General features: G+C 42.2%; 1 protein-coding gene across 1 annotated transcript in view; it reads left to right on the forward strand.

Moving 5' to 3' along the window:
- Window positions 1-5,261: 5,261 nt before the first annotated feature.
- The window catches only part of ralgps2 (Ral GEF with PH domain and SH3 binding motif 2), a 160,919-nt gene continuing 145,247 nt past the window's right edge, over window positions 5,262-20,933 (forward strand). The window contains 1 exon segment of the mRNA XM_070447612.1: window positions 5,262-5,415. The gene's annotated coding sequence lies outside the window, so the exon portion shown is untranslated.

Here is a 20,933-nt window from a genome sequence, read left to right on the forward strand (position 1 = left end):
TTGGGGAGTTTCTCCCATTCTTCTCTGCAGATCCCCTCAAGCTCTTTCAGGTGGGATGGGGAGCGTTGCTGCACAGCTATTTTCAGGTCTCTCCAGTTGTTCGATTGGGTTCAACTCCGGGCTCTGGCTGGGCCACTCAAGGACATTCAGAGACAACCTGAAGCCACTCCTAAGTTGTCTTGGCTGTGTGTTTAGGGTTGTTGTCCTGTTGGAAGGTGAACCTTTGCCCCAGTCTGAAGTCCTGAGCGCTCTGGAGTAGGTTTTCATCAAGGACCTCTGTACTTTGCTCCATTCATCTTTCCTGACTAGTCTCCCAGTTCCTGCCCTGAAAAACTTCCCCAAAGCATGATGCTGCCACCACCATGATTCACTGTAGGGATGGTCCCAGGTTTCTAACAGACATGGCGCTCGGCATTCAGGTCAAAGAGTTCAATCTTTGTTTCATCAGACCAGAGAATCTGGGGTTTTATGGTCCTTTCGGCGCCTTTTGGCAAACTCCAAGCGGGCTGTCATGTGCCTTTTACTGAGGAGTGGCTTCCGTTTGGCCACTCTACCATAAAGGCCTGATTGGTGGAGTGCTGCAGAGAGTGGTGTCCTTCGGGAAGGTTTTCCCATCTCCACAGAGGAACTCTGGAGCTCTGCCATAGTGAACATTGGTTTCTTGGTCACCTACCTGACCTAGGCCTTTTTCCCCCGATTGCTCAGTTTGGTCAGACGGAAACCTCTAGGAAGAGTCTTGGTTGTTCCAAACTTCTTCTATTCAAGAATTGTGCTTCAACACAATCCTATCTCGGAGCTCTACGGACAATTCCTTCGACCTCATGGCTTGGTTTTTGCTCTGACGTCAACTGTGGGACCTTATGTAGACAGGTGTTTGCCTTTCCATGTCCAATCAATTGAACTTACCACAGGTGGACTCCAATCAAGTTGTAGAAACATCTCAATGGAAACAGGATGCACCTGAGCTCAATTTCGAATCTCATAGCAAAGGGTCTGAATACTTACAGTTGAAGTCGGAAGTTTACACACCTTAGCCAAATACATTTAAACTCAGTTTTTCACAATTCCTGACATTTAATTCCAGTAAACATTCCCTGTCTTAGGTCAGTTAGGATCACCACTTTCTTTTAGGAATGTGAAATGTCAGATTAATAGTAGAGGGAATGATTTATTTCAGATTTTATTTCTTTCATCACATTCCCTGTGGGTCAGAAGTTTACATACACTCAATTAGTATCTGGTAAGATTGCCTTTAAATTGCTTCACTTGGGTCAAACGTTTCGGGTAGCCTTCCACAAACTTCTCACAATAAGTTAGGAGGAATGGGACAAAATTCACCCGACAGAGCTGGTGTAACGGAGTCAGCTTTTTTGGCCTCCTTGCTCGCACAAGCTTTTTCAGTTCTGCCCATACATTTTCTATAGGATTGAGGTCAGGGCTTTGTGATGGCCACTCCAATACCTTGACTTAGTTGTCCTTAAGCCATTTTGCCACAACTTTGGAAGTATGATTGGGGTCATTGTCCATTTGGAAGACCCATTTGCGACCAAGCTTTAACTTCCTGACTGATGTCTTGAGATGTTGCTTCAATATATCCACATAATTTTCCTGCTTCATGATGCCATCTATTTTGTGAAGTGCACCAGTCCCTCCTGCATCAATGCACCCCCATAACATGATACTGCCACCCCTGGTGCTTCACGGTTGGGATGGTGTTCTTCAGCTTGCAAGCCTCCCCCCTTTTCCTCCAAACATAATGATGGTCATTATGGCCAAACAATTATATTTTTGTTTCATCAGACCAGAGGACATTTCTCCAAAAAGTACAAGCTTTGTCCCCATGTGCAGTTGCAAACCGTAGTCTGGCTTTTTTATGGCGGTTTTGGAGCAGTGGCTTCTTCCTTGCTGAGCGGCCTTTCAGGTTATGTCGATATAGGACTCGTTTTACTGTGGATATAGATACTTTTGTGCCTGTTTCCTCCAGCATCTTCAACAGGTCCTTTGCTGTTCTTCTGGGATTGATTTGCACTTTTCGCACCAAAGTACGCTCATCTCTAGGAGACAACGCATCTCCTTCCTGAGCGGTATGATGGCTGCGTGGTCCCATGGTGTTTATACTTGCGTACTATTGTTTGTACAGATGAACGTGGTACCTTCAGGCGTTTGGAAATTGCTCCCAAGGATGAAACAGACTTGTGGAGGTCTACAATTTTTTTRCCCCTGAGGTCTTGGCAGATTTCTTTTGATTTTCCCATGATGTCAAGCAAAGAGGCACTGAGTTTGAACGTAGGCCTTGAAGTACATCCACTGGTACACCTTCAATTGACTCAAATGATGTCAATTAGCCTATCAGAAGCTTTTAAAGCTATGACATCATTTTCTGGAATTTTCCATCCTGTTTAAAGGCACAGTCAACTTAGTGTATGTAAACTTCTGATCCACTGGAATTGTGATACAGTGAAATAATCTGTCTGTAAACAATTGTTGGAAAAATTACTTGTGTCATGCACAAATTAGATGTCCTAACCGACTTGCCAAAACTATAGTTTTGGCAAGTCGTGGTTGAAGTGGTTGAAAAACTAGTTTTAATGACTATCTCACAACTCGATGAAACCTTCACTCTTGCGCAGACATTTTAGAAACAAAACATGCCAATTTGAAAAATAAACCACAGGAGTTTTTTGAGTGAGAATTAAGACGACTTTCGAGTAGTAATACATGTATAAAAGCAACAGATACCGTTAATAAGAAGGGGCTAGAAGCGTCTTATATGGTGAGCTACCGAGTGGCTAGGACAGGCAAGCCCCACACTATTGAGGAGGACTTAATTCTTCCTGCTGCCGTGGATGTGGCTGGGACAATGCTGGGGGAAAAGGCCAAAAAAACTATACAGACAATGTCTTCATCAAAGAACACTGTTTCATGACGCATCAGTGACATGGCAGGAGATGTTTTGAAACAATTCCTGCTTTGCATACAAGCCAGTGAATTCTATGCAGTACAACTGGATGAGTCAAGAGACGTGGCGGGCCTGGTTCAGCTCCTGGTATATGTCCGTTACATTTATGGGGGGTCAAATAACGAAGACATCCTCTTCTGCAAACCACTGGAAACCAGGACAACAGGAGATTATATTTTTTAAAGTACTGGGCAGCTTTGTGACATCAAATGGACTTTGGTGGTCAAGATGTGTTGTTATCTGTACTGATGGTGCAAAAGCCATGACAGGGAGACATAGTGGAGTGGTAACACGCGTGCAGTTTCTCACGATGCCACTTGGGTACACTGCAGCATCCACCGAGTGGCTCTTGCTGCCAAGGGAATGCCTGACAGCTTGAAATATGTTTTGGATGCTGCAGTGACAATGGTTAACTTTGTTAAAGCAAGGCCCCTGAACTCTCGTGTATTTTCTGCACTATGCAATGATATGGGCAGCGACCATGTAACACTTTTACAACATACAGAAGTGCGCTAGTTATCTAGGGCCAAAGTATTGACACGCTTTTTTAATTGAGAGACAAGCTTAAAGTTTTCTTTACTGACCATAATTTTCACTTTTCATTTCATTTTTTCTCGTCTGAATGATCTGAATCTAGGATTACAGGGACTCTCCGCAACTATATATAATGTGCGGGACAACATTCTGGCTATTATTAAGAAGTTGGAGCTCTTCTCTTTCTGCATTAACAAGGACAACACACAGGTCTTTTCATCATTGTATGATTTTTTTGTGTGCAAATGAACTCAAGCTTATGGACAATGTCAAATGTGGTATAACGAAGCACCTGAGTGAGTTGGGTGCACTATTACACAGGAACTTTCCTGAAATGGATGACACAAACAACTGGATTCYTTATCCCTTTCATGCCCTGCCTCCAGTCCATATACCGATATCGGAACGAGATCCTCATCAAAATTGCAACAAGCGGTTCTGTGAAAATTTTATTTAATCAGAAGCTACTGCCAGATTTCTGGATTGGGCTGCGCTCAGAGTATCCTGCCTTGGCAAATCGCACTGTTAAGACACTGATGCCATTTGCAACCACTATGTGAGAGTGGATTCTTGGCCCTCACTAGCAAGAAAACTATATACAGGCAGACTGTGTGTGGAAAATGATTTAAGACTGAGACTCTCTCCAATACAACCCAACACTGCAGTTATGAGCATCCTTTCAAGCACATCCTTCTCATTAACTTGTGGTGAGTTATTAACAATTTTTGATGAACAAATAAGATTTTATATGTAAGATGGTTAAATAAAGAGTAAAATTATTATTATTTGTGCCCTGGTCCTAATAAGAGCTTTTTGTCACTTCCCACGAGCCGGGTTGTGACAAAAACTCACTCATTCTTATGTTTAATAAATGTATCGTATAGTGTGTGTGGCAGGCTTACAATTATGGCAAAAAACAACATTTGAGAGTGCGTTGACCCTGGTGCTAAAGGGGGTACGCAGCTGGAGGTTGAATGCTTGAAGGGGTACGGGACTATAAAAAGTTTGGGAACCACTGCCGTAGATGAAGGAAACCGGTCAGGGATTTCACTATGAGGTCAATGGTGACTTTAAAACAGTTACAGAGTTTAGTGGCTGTGATAGGAGAAAACCGACGATAGATCAACAACATTGTAGTTACTCCACAATACTCACCTAATTGACTGTGTGAAAAGTACAAAGGTGGTAAATAAGATTAACTGTATGTCCTGAATACAATGTGTTATGTTTGGGGCAAATTCAATATAACACAGCTGAGTACCACTCTTCATATTTTCAAGCATAGTGGTGGCTGTATCATGTTATGTACAATGTTATGGGTATGCTTGTAATCGTTAAGGACTGGGGATTTTGGGGGATAAAAAAAGAAGAAACAGAATGGAGCTCAGCACAGGCTAAATCCTAGAGGAAAACCTGGTTCAGTTTGCCTTCCACCAGACACTGGGAGATTAATTTACTTTTCAGCAGGACAATAACCTAAAACATAAGGCCAAATCTACACTTTAGCTGCTTACCAAGAAGACAGTGAATGTTCCTGAGTAGGCGAGTTACAGTTTTGACTTAAATCTACTTGAAAATGTATGGCAAGACCTGGAAATGGTTGTCTAGCAATTAGCGACAACCAATTTGACAGAGTTTCGAGAATTTTGAAATGAATAATMGACAAATGCTGTACAATCCAGGTGTGAAAAGCTGACTGAAAAAGCTTGCGGCACCAGAAAAGGCGAGGGCGGGTGAACTAGCTAAACCCCTCCCATTTGCCCGTGTCCGCTCGACCCTCATTCAAAACAGATCACAGCTGTTGCAAAGCACACTGCCTCTAGGAGCTTCTGAAATCTGCTGCCACAACGAAACGAGTGTTTCACCCGAAAAGAGGGACCTGGCACCCATCTCAGTGTGGTGAGTGTTCTACGTCTGTTTTGGTAAGCTATCTTAGGTGTAGCAGCTTCCCTGAATCTAAATCAATTTGCGCGGAAGATTAGCTAACGTTAGCAACTGGACTAACGTAAGCTTTCTATTTTTAAGGTTGAAGTAAAGAGTTTTGAGTTGAATAGTATTATCTGTTGCAGTAACTAACTAGCTAGTTCTCGCCCTCAATGTCTTATAGAATGTTCGCGTTTGTCTTGTCACACAGTAGTCAACGTTTTTTGCCAAGTTAGCTAGCTATTCTGTGACCTAACTAGTTAGCAACCGCCATCTAATCTCGTTGCAACTTGTGCTTTGTAGGTTAGCCAGTTAGCTTGTTAACGGTGATTTGCGCGTGTTGTCCCCGGCGTGCTGTTAGCGCTTAGCTAATGACCACTGAAACGGCCTCGTAGCTTTGCACGGGACTCAGAACCCGCCCAGATCCGGGGAGGGTATTGGGTGGGGCGTTCGTTGGGGTTTTATTCACACCCTTGGATTTAAACATGAAAACTAGTTATCGTTTTATTTTTTGTTCACGCCTGCTACGTTAGGTTACTGCTGTGGGAGGATAGTCTGAAAAGCCACAACACTTTGTTTAGGGAGACGCAAAGGCCTTTAGTTTATACACGTGTAAGAATCATCAACTTAGTCAGACAGCCGTTCCAATACGAATTGATGAATATTTAATGGCGGGTTGGCATCAACATCGTGGTGTCTGCCTCTTGTAGGATATGTCGGCATCAGTGTTTCTCTCGCTAGCTAGCGCTACAGCAATGTACCAGTTAAAAAGCATTACCGTTTGTCAATATAATTGATTCCAAAGGGTGGTAGTGTTCGTTGGCTAATTAATATATTATTTGTAATGCACAGTCAAGGACATCTTATGTCCCACATCATTAGCTATATGAGCATGTATAATTTTTGCCTTAATTATATTTATATATTGCCAGCCAATAGTCACTCTGGCTGGGCAAAGCCAGGGAGACAACATAGCAACACATTTCAGTCAAGCCTACACAGGCCATGCAGGCCAAATTCCGTTTACCCAGTAAAATCCATGCCTTCATCTACTCGCATTTTCATCGAAAAGGACCCATGTGCACCAACATCTGAATTTCATAGTAGCAGTTCAAATTGGGTGTCAAATAAAAGCTAAATCTATATTATTGGGAAATTAAGATGTGGGTAGATAAAATTAAAAAAAATCCAAGATAAATATGTATCATTAGTAAAGACTTGATTTCTGGATAAACAGGTTTTCGAAGGGTTTATAGAAAAGATTGACCAGAAAGCCTTAAAAGGTATCAGAAATGTATCAAAACCTAATAATGTTAACGTAAAGACCCCTGCCTACCATTATCAACACTTTAAAAAAAATATTTAGTTAGGTATATTTTAGTTTAGAAGTTTATCTAATGTAAATTTAGGAAATATTGCGTTGTGGGTTTTTGGTAACGGAATTTTAAAAAGGTACATCTTTAAGATCATTTCTAATTTCTCTCCCTCATGAGGAGGATAATGAAAGTTCAGAAGTAACAAGAAATGGTAGACCTACCAATTGGTTAGTGATTTTACTTAATTATATGAATTAAGTGATTAAAACTCATAATTCCATTACTGGTAACTAAAAGATCTGTAACGGAAATACTGCAATTGAATTGGCTACATTGGGAAATCATAATAGTCAGAAACCACAGTTGAGTCACTTGCAACTGTCCTCCCCTACACTGGCATACTGTTATGTTCAGCAGATAACGGTTTTCTTTCTGTTGTCTGGTGGTCAAACGAGTAGTTTTAAAACAGTCTGGCCAACCCCTTCTTCTCTCTCACGTCCAGTTAATGTCACCTCTCATCGCTCTTACTGACACTTATCCATGAGCCCCCTTTCCATTTGCTTAAACCAGCATCACCCATTGCGCACCGACTGACGTTGAAAAGTAGTTCAAATTTGGTCAGTCCACTCTGGCCGTGATGTTAATGTCCAGGCTGGACCAAATCTGAACCTGTCATAGACGTATGTTTCACAAGTTTGGACAGCAGAGTACTGTACTGCTGTATTGTACTACACTGTATGCTATTGTGCTCTGCTGTGATGTCCAAACTTGTGAAATAGGACATTTTCTATCCATAATTGTGCATTTCTGTGTAGTACAGATCAGGAACCCATGATGTAATTCCATTACCGGGTGTAAATCCACTTCACTTACACTTAAGTAAGCATTTCACCATTAGTCTAAACATGTTGTTTGTGAAGCATGTGACAAATACAATTAGATTTGTAGTTCAATAACCAAAATTGATATTTTCAAACTCAAGCTGCCATGTCATTGCTGACACCACATTTTGTCCTGCAGACATCTTTGAATCTGAATTCGGAGAAGAGATTTTTTTWAAAGTGTTTCAATAACGTGGTTGCATAAAAACCTGAGCGGAATTTTACCCTAATTTCGCTACCAAAGTTTTCATCTGCACAGTTCTACTAAWTTTMTTTTTTTTTTACATTTATTTGTGTGGAGAAAGGAGTGAGTGGTCATGTTAGACTTCAGAAATCTGCATTTTAAACCTTTTCACCTGCATTTTATATTGAAATTCAAGGGTTTTGTTTTTGCTTCAATAAAGTTATCAGGGGCATGCAACTATACTTTTCCTTGACAGAAAATACATTTGTGCAACACATTCGGCAGAAAATAATCTTCATTCATTAGGGCTCCCAAGTGGCGCAGCGGTGTAAGCCACTGCATCTCAGTGTAAGAGGCATCACTACAGACCCTGGTTCGATTCCAGGCTGTATCACAACAGGCTGTGATTGGGAGTTCCATAGAGCAGCACACAATTGGCCCAGCGTCGTCCGGCTTAGGGTTTGGCCTTCAATGTAAATAAGAATTTGTTCTCAACTGACTTGCCTAGTTTAAATAAAGGTTAAAAAATAAATTAATCAGATGACCACAGAAGTGAACGTTACTTGGCCAGCTGCCACACAAGTAAATGGGACTACAATAAAAAAGCATGGTATTTTTTCCAAGAACGATGCATGGTCATCATTTCTGTTTATCATAAAAAGAATGTAGCCAGCTACATTTCCTAACTTAGTCTTTCCATTTACCAGGGAAAAGTAGACTGCACTGAGAAAAGTAGCAACACACAGCGCTCTGACTGATCTGCTGATAGAACTGAAACACAGTATTAGTCTGAGCAGAAAGTACAATAAGAATGATTTTAGATCTGCGTTTACAAAACGCAGCAAGATATTTCTTATGCAATTTATGTTTCTATGTGAAACGTGACCCCTCATAATAATAATTTGATATGTTCTTATTTGTCTGGTTTGACACATTTTACTAATATATATTATACATGTGTGAAATGGAAATGTATTTCTTGTTTATCCCAAGTCCCCCTGAGACACCATTAGAGAATAGGATCACGGCCAAGGTCAGCCATTATCAAAGGCGACCCTGGAGCAAGTGGGCTTGCTCATGGGCATATCAACAGTTTGTTCACCTTGTCGGCTCTGGGATTCGAACTAGCAACCTTTCGGTTACTGGCCCAACGGTAACCGCTAGGCTACCTGCTGACCCCCGTTTACAGTAACAATAGAGTAGACAAACTGCGTGAGATGAGTAAAGGGTTTGTGTAAAGATGGAAAATGTCCTTTAGGCCGCACCATGTTAAATAGCCGACCTGCTAAAGTGTTCACTGTATATAAAAAATGAAGACGTGCAGTTAAACAGTGTTACGCTCCCTGGGCAAGGAAAGATTTGCTTTGGTGTGAGGCTGCGGTTTGGTCTCAGACATGAAGAATCAAAAGTTAGATTTTTATCAAAGTGATTGAGATGTTGGTTGTTTACAGAAGAGGTGATCCAAAGTTCCCATATCTTTGAGAGACAATCAGAAAGGGCTTTAATATTCTCCTGTTTCTGCTCCCATTAACGAGTGCGTCAAAGTGAATGTCATTGATAGTTTGTTAACACAACAGAGTGAGCATCTGGCAGAAGGCTAATCCACAGTTACTGTGCTGCTGCCCGCAGGACTGTTTGCCAGCTGCCATTCTTTCTATCTGTAATTATAAGTGTTGGTTTGACACAGGATTATTACTGCTAAAAGCTTTCTGTTTTGCTGGCCAGTGCTGGTCTCATGCAGAAGGTGGCTGCTATATAGTGTACACTGTAGTCAGAGCAGACATATTGGTCACACTCAGAGATTTGATCAAGCTTAGTAAATTAAAGTTTCACCGGAATCTCTTTATCTTGCATCAGTGTCTCATCATTTAAACTGACTTGTTTGCTTGAATTGGCCTTTTTCCGATCACATTTTTGCACACTACCCATGTGTGTATGTGCTACAAGACGTGCGTCAGATTCCATGTCTGCGCCCTGGTCTGTCTCAGGTTTCTGGGTTTTGTCCCTTGTCGTAGGGACTTTCTCAAGTACTTCACGTGTCCTCCTGGTCCATGTGTGTCTGTCTGTGTCTCTGTATTGGTATTTTAAATTAAGCTGGAGGCTGGCTTGTCTATGATGGCTTTAGCCAACATCACAAACGATGCACYCTTTTCAGCGGGGCCAGATAGTAACAAACAGTAGTTTCATCTAGTTCTTGATACCAACTGTGACTGTATTTGAGACAAGTGCTCATTGTGCAAATTTTGACGAAATATAGTTTACATGTTGTCAACAATCTAAGCCAACCCTGTCTATCTTGCCCCGTAGTTTTGCGTGTGTTTGGATTTGTTGCTAAACAACCAACTCGTCTATTGGCTGGGGACGGGGCAGTCTTATGAGACTGACTAGACAGATTGCAGAGTAGGACTGACTGAAGACATGAGGGGGATCTTCGTCCTACTCAGTCTTTTCCTTCTGGCCTGTGTCATTAGTTAGACTTAGACTCAATGGTCCAACAGCAGGTTTCTCTCACTATCTCTCCGCCTTCGTCTGTCTATTCCACTGACTGACGCTGCCTGTCCCTCCCGTCGCCCAAGTAACGTCTGGTGTCAGGTAAAGACAGAGAACTCACAAAGCACCTCTTGTTTCCTTATGATCCTACAATGTTCCATCATGTCACTTTAAACCCTGTCTTGGGTTTTGGACTATTCATATCTGTGGGAGACTGGGAGGTTGTGTGACTGGGTGTCTGATGGTGCTGGCTGCCTACTGAAGTGGGTGTCTGTATTGATAACGCCTGACTGAATGAAGGGGGGTGTGTGCGTGCAAATGTGTGGACCGGAATGTGTCACTGATAGCAGAAGGTTACGTCTGTGTTCTGTGCCCATGCCCCGTGGTCGTGGGCCCATGGGGTCCTGTACCAGTCTGTCTGCCAGCTTAGCCGTTGGGCTGTCACTCAGGAGAATGTCTATCGACTTTCACTTCCACATATCACAGTAGGGTGGGGACTAATCACGGTTTACATTGAGCAATGACAGACCAGTCTTTGAGCAAGTAGGATAGTCTGTCGGCTTTGGTGATGAGCCCAGGGTACTATCTTCCTTCCTATGTCAGCAAGACAAAGGAGCTGATCGTGGACTACAGGAAACGTAAGGGTGAGAACACCCCCATCAATGGAGCTGTGGGTCAAGAGCTTGAAGTTCCTCGGTGTCCCCATCACTAAGCAATTAACATGGTCCACACAGTTGTGAAGTGAGCACGACAGCTTCTCTTCCTTCTCAGGAGGCTGAAAAGATTTGGCATGGCCCCTCAGATCCTCAAAGTTCTACAGCTGCACCGTTGAGATCATCTTGCATGGTTGCATCACCGCCTGGTACGGATACTGCAAGGCACCCGACCGCAAGGCGCTATAGAGGGTGGTGAGTACGACCCACTACATCACTGGGGCAGAGCTCCCTGCCATCCTGGACCTCTATACCAGGCGGTGTCAGAGGAAGGCCCAAAAAATTGTCAGACTCCAGCCACCCAAGGCATAGACTGTTCTCTCTGCTACCGCACGGCAAGCGGTACCGATGCACCAAGTCTGGAACCAACAGAGCACTGAACAGCTTCTACTTCCAAYCCATAAGACTGCTAAATAGCTAATCAAATGTCTACCTGCTGCTGCCTAATCTATCCTGTTGCTTAGTCACTTTAACCCTACATATGTACATACTGTACAGTGCCTTCAGACAGTATTCACATCTCTTGACTTACTCCACGTTTTTTGTTTACAACATGCATTAAAAATTGGATTCAATTGAGATTTTGTCACTGGCCTACACGCAATACCCAATAATGTCAAAGTTGAATTATGTTTTTAGAAATGTTTACAAATGAACAGCTTAAAGGTCTTAATTCATGTATTCAACCCCATTTGTTATGGTAAGCCTAAATCATTTCAGGATTACAAATTTGCTTAAGTCACATAATGGGTTTCATGGACTCACTCTTTGCAAAGTTTTTTTAAATGAGTATCTCATGTCTGAACCCAGGGCCTAAAATGTATATATATATWTTTTTTTGGTCCTCTAGCCTCTGTGCATGTAGATAAAAAAATAAAATACAAAGAAATATATTTATTTCACACTAAATATTGTTGGAGCCATAATTACATTAAAAAACATGTTTTTAAATAAGATGACCATGTTTTGTAATGTTTCTAAAACAAGAATATATTAGTAAGAAGTAATTGATTTATATTGATCAATTTGAGTATTGATCAATTTAATATATATKTTTTTTTGTGACCCGAGTCTTAATCAAAAATATCAGAGACCACATGTTCAGCTTCCTCTTTAAGGGTGGGAGGTTACCGTGTGTGATTTGGGATATGAATAGGTCGTCTCATTCGCTATCAGTTGAAGGAGCAGACTCAAACTAACGTTGGAAAAACAACAGAGCTTGTGAACAAAACAATGTAAATTGCTAAGCAACACAACAAAGTCTCACTTTGTAGACTACCGAGGAAATTATACCAACTTTTATGTATCCATCATCACTTCACTCATTGCACACAGCTCCCCTGCGCGGTGTGGGATATAGGATTTGTATTTCTTCGTTCAATTAGCATCTATGAAACAAAACAGCAGAAATTCTTTGAGAACAGCTGTGCTCATACTTTTGACTTTATATTTACAAATGTAATATTTGCTCTGTACAGCCTTGCAAATTGACCACCCACCAATGTGGCTGTTGAAATGGACATTCTTAACCACCCCCTCCTGTACTCCCTGTTCACTCATGACTGCATGGCCAGGCATGACTCCAACACCATTTAAGTTTGCTGAAGACACAAGTGGTAGGCCTGATCAAAGACGAGACGGCATATAGGGAGGAGGTCAGAAACATGGCTGTGTGGTGCAAGAACAACAACCTCTCCCTCAACGTGATCAAGACAAAGGAGATGATTGAGGACTACAGGAAAAGGAGGACCGAGCACGCCCCCATTCTCATCGATGGGGCTGCAGTGGAGCAGGTTGAGAGCTTCAAGTTCCTTGGCGTCCACATCACCAACAAACATACATGGTCCAAGCACACCAAGACAGTTGTGAAGCGGACACGACAAAACCTATTCCCCCTCAGGAGACTGAAAAGATTTGGCATGGGTCCCCAGATCCTCAAAAGGTTCTACAGCTGCACCATCGAGAGCATCCTGACTGGTTGCATCACTGCCTGGTATGGCAACTGCTCGGCCTCAGACCGCAAGGCACTACAGAGGGTAGTGTGTACAGCCTAGTACATCTGGGACCAAGCTTCCTGCCATTCAGGACCTCTATACCAGGCAGTGTCAGAGGAAGGCCATACAAATTGTCAAAGACTCCAGCCACCCTAGTCATAGACTGTTCTCTCTGCTACCGCACGGCAAGGGGCTAATCGGTGRCCCCACACATTGGCTCTGGACCGGTACCCCCTGTATATAGCCTTGCTATTGTTATTTTACTGCTGCTCTTTAATTATTTGTACTTTTTTTCTTATTTAAAAAAAAAAAAAACGTATCTAATTTATACTTTGAAAAATTTTCTTACCTGCATTGTAGGTTAAGGGCTTGTAACTAAGCATTTCACTGTAAGGTCTACACCGGTTGTATTTGGCGCATGTGACAATGTGATTTGATRTTGATAACTAAATTGATCTGTATTTGGCAGGTATTAATTTTATGCCCTGTCTGTACCCCACACATACAATTATATGTAAGGTTGAACAGTGAATTTCAAACACAGATTCGAACAGGGAGGTTTTCCAATGCCTTGCATAGAAGGGCACCTATTAGAACAGACATTGAATATCCATTTGAGCATGGTGAAATTGTTAAGTACACTTTGGATGGTGTATCAATACACCCAATCACAACAACGATGCAAGTATCCTTCCTAACTCTGTTGCCAGAGAAGAAGGAAAACGCTCAGGGATCTACCATGGGGCCAGTGGTGACTTTAAAATAGTCACATGGCTGTTATAGGAGCACTTAAGGATGGATCAACATTGTAGATACACCACAATACTAACCTAAATGACAGTGTAAAAATGAAGCCTGTGCAGAAGAAAAACACAATCAATTGAATTTTGTCCTGAATACAAAGCATTATGTTTGGGGCAAATCCAACACATCACTGAGTAACACTCTTCATATTTTCAAGCATGGTGGTGGATGCATCATGTTATGGGTATGCTTGTCATCGGCAATGACTAGGGAGTTTTTAAAAATTATTTATATATATATATATATATTTGCTTACTAAGACTCCATGATATATTTGGCTTTGTGTTTTAAGTTATTGTCCTGCTGAAAATGCTGACCTTTTTTGTTGTTGCCTGGCTCCATTCCGTTTATATATATGGAGCCAAGCACAGGACAATAACTTAAAACACAAAGCCAAATATACCATGGAGTCTTAGTAAGCAACAACATTGAATYTTCATGAGCGGCCTAGTTACAGTTTTGACTTAAATTGGCTTGAATATCTATGGCACGACTTGAACATGTGTGTCGATCAACAACCAACTTAACAGCACTTGAAGAATTTGAAAAAGAATGTGCAATCCAGGTGTGCGAAACTCTTAGACTTAGCCAGAATCTCACCACTGCAAAGGTGATTCTAACATGTATTGAATATTTATGTAATTTAGATATGTCTATTTCATTTGCACACCAAAAAGTAACATTTACACTTTGTCATTATTTTGTGTGTGGATGAGTCAGAAATCTATTTAATCCATTTTGAATTCAGGCTGTAACACAACAAAATGTGAAATGACAAGGGGTATGAATACTTTCTGAAGGCACTGTAGCTACCTCTTACTTCGTACCCTGGCATACCAAGGTGTCTGGTTAGACTGTAAACTCTCCTTCCAGACTCACATTAAGCATCTCCAATCCAAAATTACATCTAGAATCGGCTTCCTATTTCGCAACAAAGCATCCTTCACTCATGCTACCAAACATACCCTCGTAAAACTGACTATCCTACCGATCCTTGACTTCGGCGATGTCATTTACAAAATAGCCTCCAACACTCTACTCAGACTGCATCCAATTTGCTATCAGTGCCATCCGTTTTGTCACCAAAGCCCCATATACTACCCACCACTGCGACCTGTATGCTCTCGTTGGCTGATCCTCGCTACATATTCGTCGCCAAACCCACTGGCTCCAGGTCATCTAAGTCTTTTGTAGGTAAAGCTCCTCCTTATCTCAGCTCACTGGTCGCCATAGCAACACCCACCCGTAGCACAAGCTCCAGCAGGTATATTTCACTGATCATCCCCAAAGCCTATTCCTCCTTTGGCCGCCTTTCCTTCCAGTTCTCTGCTGCCAATGACTGGAACGAATTGCAACAATCACTGAAGCTGGAGACTCATCTCCCTCACTAACTTTAAGCATCAGCTGTCAGAGCAGATTACCGATAGCTTTACCCAGCCCATCTGTAAATGGCCCATCCACCTACCTACCTCATCCCATATTTGTTTTTGTTTCTCTGTTCTTTTGCTCACCAGTATTTCTACTTGCACACATCATCTGCTCATCTATCACTCCAGTGTTATTTGCTAAATTGTAATTACTTCGCCACTATGGCCTATTTATTGCCTTACCTCCTTACTTCATTTGCACAAACTGTATACAGATTTTTCTATTGTGTTATTGACTTTGTTTATCCCATGTGTAACACTATTACATAACCCTGTATATAGCCATGTTCTTTTTTTTTAACTTGTCATTGCTATTCGTTATTTACTTACAACCTCATGCTAATCGCATTATCCTACGTTAGCTCAACTGTCCCGTGGACGGGACACCGATCCTGAAGAAGTTTTTAACCAATTTTGGTTTTTAATTCTGGGCCGATAGACAAGTTCCTTATTTTCTTCCACTTGCCTCATCCATTTTTCCCATTACAGTATAGGCTTAATGCCAGTCATGTTTTGACAAATATATAATGGAGGATAATTCATATTAACGTCTAAAGGCTTTATTCTGTCGCACTGTTCGTTCAGATGGGTGAGAAAAGCCAGTGCCTGTTGCGCACCACAACATCATTGCAATSTGAGCAGAGGCAGTCTACATTTTGAAACTATTCAACCGTAAACGTAATTGTTTAAAACCTGGCTGTTCTTAGCCAAATTCCTACCATAGGAATGCAAAGGGAGTTATTTTATAAACCCTTCCTCATATGCCATTGAAACCAGTAGGTTATTTCTCTCATGTCCTATTGGTTTTCACATATATTTTTTTAGTCCAGCAGCCGTGGACACAATCTTAGTCATATTAGCCAGTTGTTGCATCTTTATCTTCCCTCATTCTAAAGGATATTTTCATTTCTGTCACATGAAACCTGGGCTTTTGAGAACGGCTTTTTCGCAATTTGCATTTGGGAACATTTGCATGTATAGCCTACTGCGGTGCACACATTCACTGCTTATGTGAAGAAATAATAATTTATGAACATTTTTAAGCGAAACCTTCAGCTCTGTTGCAGAAGCCTCATTGCTTTTAAAGGTATTGTTGATGTACAGTGGTTGTATGAATTTGGAATCTATCATCCCACAACTGTCCCAGGGGTCTGTTTTGGAATATTTATTTCTGACACAGTGACAAGCTGACCAATAGATAATTTTGGGTAACTATGGGGGATAGTAGATTGACATGGGCTAATGCTCTTTCTGTTCTCTARTCATCTTGTTGGCAGAGGAAATGTAAATGTGACCAGTTATTCTAACTTCTTCAATACGCGCCTCGGAATTCGATAAGGACATGCAACCGTTGTATCCCTGACGTGTCGGTCTTAACTTGTAGGCCTTCTTCGGAGCTGCGACGCCTGAGGACACGATCACATGACGTGCATTGGCTAATAAGAATTGAGATCTGAGAGAGCCATGTGAGTGATAGGTGCTTCGGAGCAGGGCGATTGGCAGCCGGGAGGAGGGAATTATAATTATTATATTCAGTCCAAAGAGAAAATGGCCACTTTGGCTGCAAGGCATGAATTTTTTTTTATATGGGCATTACTGCCTCTGGGAATTTCGAGGCCTGGTAATCATTTCACTGTTAGTTATTTGTTACATGCTGTGTAGACTATTTTATTTGTGTAGAAATGAACCTGGGTTTAAACCATTTATTTTCCCCAAAGAGAACCAAACCAGGAATACTACTCCTGTGTCTTTATCATTAGAGACACTCTTGGCTTGCCCAGATTTCCCTTTTAGAGCCTCTGCTTACCCTGTGAGTGAAGCCCTTTTCTCCAGATTTTCTTTGTTGTACTACTCTACTCAGTCTCCCTGGCCAGTGTAGGAGGGGTCAGTTTATAACAATGTGTGTGCTCTGTCTGTAGATTGTATCTTCACACTCCAAAGAGCACACAGTAACGAGTTGGGGGGGGGACCTGACCAAGATGTTGTGTAACATGTTTTACGTCCTGATGGGCACATGTCTAGCAAGGGACTCCAGGGACCCGTGATGCCACTGTCCACACAGAGGAGAACAAAACTTTATTCACACAAGACCAATGGGTGGAAGTATAACAATCACTTTACTGGGCGTTACTTACTCACTGAACTGACCTCAGCCTGGGCTCAAACGCAGACGACCGCAAAAACCCGCAGTGGGAGAAAAAAACACGTGGGATTGAAAACAGTTTAGCTTTCTCCTGTATTGACACTTTAATCTCCCTCCTAGAACCCATGAAGGCCTTACCTTGGGTAGTAACCACCCAGCCCTCTGTCACCCTGCAGTGATGGGGCCTGTTGTGTGTCTGGTCCCTGTGGCTCGGCTCAGCCCTGCTGGCCTGTCTGGGTGAGCTGAGCTGTTAGCTGGTTGTGTCATGGAAAGCTGTGAACTTGGTCCAGAGCCCTGAGAGAGGATCATCAGATAAAAGCTCAGCTCACTGTCTGCCCTATAGAGCCAAGGAGGACGCACGCACGTGTACACGCTACGCTTTATCCTCTACTTCCGTTTTGATAACCTCAGGTTTACTATGGGCCTGTGATTTTTAAAGAAAACGTGCAGGTTAAAAAGACACTTACCACCTCTTTCCCCACCTCTGTTCCTTCCCATGCTTTCTCTCTGCCTGTTGGGTATAGACATGCAGTGAATGTTGGTGTGTCAAACATGAGATGACCTATGTGTCACTGAGATTCATTCTGAATGGAGCGAGACGAGATGGTAGACGTGTCTATCACAGGCATGACCACTGCGRGTGTGAGTGCTTCCTCTACAACTGAGGCAGGTTTGGACATGCTCTTCCACTTTCTCAGAGAGGAAAGTTTTCTGGAAGTTTCTTTAGTATCCTTTTTTATTCCTTTTCTATTTTGCCATATTTTTAACTGAGCTGTTTTACAGAAGTACTGAACCTACAGTGCATTCAGAAAGTATTCAGACCCCTTGACTTTATCCACATTTTGTTGCAGCCTTATTTTAAAATAGATTGAAAAATAATCTACATTATTCTACACACAATACCCTATTATGACAAAGTGTAAACAGGTTTTTATTTATTTGCACATTTTATTTACAATAAAAAAAAAATATTTACAAAAGTATTCAAACGGTTTTACTATGAGACTCGAAATTTAGCTCAGTTGCATCTTGTTTCCACTGATCATCCTTGAGATGTTTCTACAACTTGATTGGAGTCCACCTGTGGTAAATTCAATTGATTGGACATGATTTGGAAAGGCACACACCTCTCTATATAAAGGTCCCACAGTTGACTGCATGTCAGAGCAAAAACCAAGCCATGAGGTCGAAGGAATTGTCCGTAGAGCTCCGAGACAAGATTGTGTCGAGGCACAGATCTGGGGAATGGAACCAAAACATTTCTGCCGCATTGAAGGTCCCCAAGAACACAGTGGCGTCCATTCTTAAATGGAAGAAGTTTAGAACCACCAAGACTCTTCCTAGAGCTGGCTGCCCGGCCAAACTGAGCAATCGGGGTGAGAAGGGCCTTGGTCAGGGAGGTGACCAAGAACCCGGTGGTCACTGACAGCGCTCCAGAGTTCCTCTGTGGATGGGAGATGGGAGAACCTTCCAGAGGACAACCATCTCTGCAGCACTCCACCAATCAGGCCAGACGGAAGCCTCTCAGTAAAAGGCATATGAAAGCCCGCTTGGAGTTTGCCGAAAGGCACCTAAAGGACTGACCATGAAAAACCTGTTTTTGCTTTGTCATAATGGGGTATTGTGTGTAGATTGAGGGGGGGGGATGTTTAAATCATTTTAGAATAAGGCTGTAAAAAAACTGCTTTAGTTTCCTTTGTGTGAAAGTGGGAGGGGAGGCTGGGAGACACTGGTAGAAACAATGCCTTGCCTATTTTTTTATATATTTTTTTCAATAGAAATGAATGTTTGGAAGGCCATGCATCCTGTATGTACTTGTCTTCTGTGAGGAGAAAAATACATTAATACTGTGTGCGTGTGGCCCCTGGCCATGTTGCTRTGTAGGAGAGGGGGCCCAGAAAGAGGTTTGAGCGGCTCTTTCAGGGAGGGAGAGAAAGAGCGAGGGGATGAGAGGTGTGTAGCGGTAGAAGAGATGCAACTGTTTGTTCAGGCTGCAGCTGTTGCTCCTCTTCCATTAGACAGTGGCTCTTCCCCACACACACACACACACTCACTCACTCTGACAAAACCGTACAATGTAACATTGTTCTGTTCTTTGTGGGAAAGAAGAAAGGATCAATCCATCATGACTGTGTGATGGAAAAATAACAGCCCATATATACTGCCTCCCTCTGCTCTGCCTGCTTTTATTCCAATGAGAGCGGACTCTACTGCTCTCGCTACTCTTCCTGTTCTCCCCTTTTCTCAGAGGTTTTATACAGATCCTCTTTCGTGTGTGTGTGAGCATGCATGAGCATTTGGGTGTCAGGCTTTGTTCCTTTCCAGCGTGCAATGTGCACTCTGACCCAGTGAACTCTGAGAGCAAACACCTGTGTGTGTGTCTGTGTTCCCCGCCACTGACTAATTTATTAAAATAATAATACCCTTTTCATACACCGACCCAAATCCCAGTCATTATACCATCAAAATAAGAGAGGCAGGCATGGTAATCTGAAAAAGAGGTCGGGGGTAAAAAAACATGGCAAATGAAAAGCCACCTAAAGACCTAGTCATGATTCCTTCATTTTCACAGACCCTGTAACCAGAATTCAGGTATTGGGTCTGTGAATGGTTCTGCTTTTTCCCCCATTTAACAATTCCATTGTTAACACCTCCCTAATTTAAAATGCGAAAAGCCCCCATGGTTTAACAATGGCCCCCATCCATCCCAATTTGCCAGTTATATACTGATATGGATAAAATAGGTATCTGTAAGAAAGTGGTAAATAAAGGGGTCATATTAACATTGCCTTAGGTTCTTCACAGGTAATATACCACATCTTCTGTCTGAAATGGGTATAGACATGGCCAGGCTAAACCTGCGGAGCAGCACTGTCCACATGGTGTCCATTCTACCCATTGGTGAACTTGGCAGGAGTRTCCTCATCCCCCTCTCCTCCCCCTCTGTGTTTAAGCTGTAATGGGGTAGACTAATAGTGAAATACTTATAGGCTGACCACACCGTTCGCGTCACGTGTGCGAAAGTTGCAAAATAAATTTAGAAATCCATGTTATTCAATTATTGCACCCACCAGAGTCTGCGTTGCCAAGGGCTGAAATAGAAGTCATTCCTATTTCTGACACAGATCGCGCTGCAAGTCCTGCCTTTCCCATCTCCTCATTGGTTTATAGAAGCAGGTACCCACGTGCCATCTCCTCATTGGTTATACCCACGTGGGTGATTGAAAGAGAACTGTTTTGCCGGTCGTCGTAGTAATCCTATGAAAGTTTAGACGCCAACCACCATAAAGTTCAACGATGAAAAAGCCTGGAAGGAGGAGAGATGGCTAGAAACGATTCGGTTGACCGTTTATGTGTGGATTAATTGTCGGAGTAGAGGACCTTGTGCATTTCAGGAAAATAACAACTCAATGTTTATATCCCAGGACAAATTAGCTAGCAACAGTAAGCTAGCTAAATAGGACAAATTAGCAGCAAGTGCAAGCTAACTATCTATATTGACATACATTTTTTTTATGCTTTCTGACCTGTCCCCAAATTAATGTACCTTCCAAATCTCCTCTTT

Source organism: Salvelinus sp. IW2-2015, linkage group LG16 (genome assembly GCF_002910315.2).
Source record: "Salvelinus sp. IW2-2015 linkage group LG16, ASM291031v2, whole genome shotgun sequence".
Lineage (NCBI taxonomy): Eukaryota > Metazoa > Chordata > Actinopteri > Salmoniformes > Salmonidae > Salvelinus > Salvelinus sp. IW2-2015.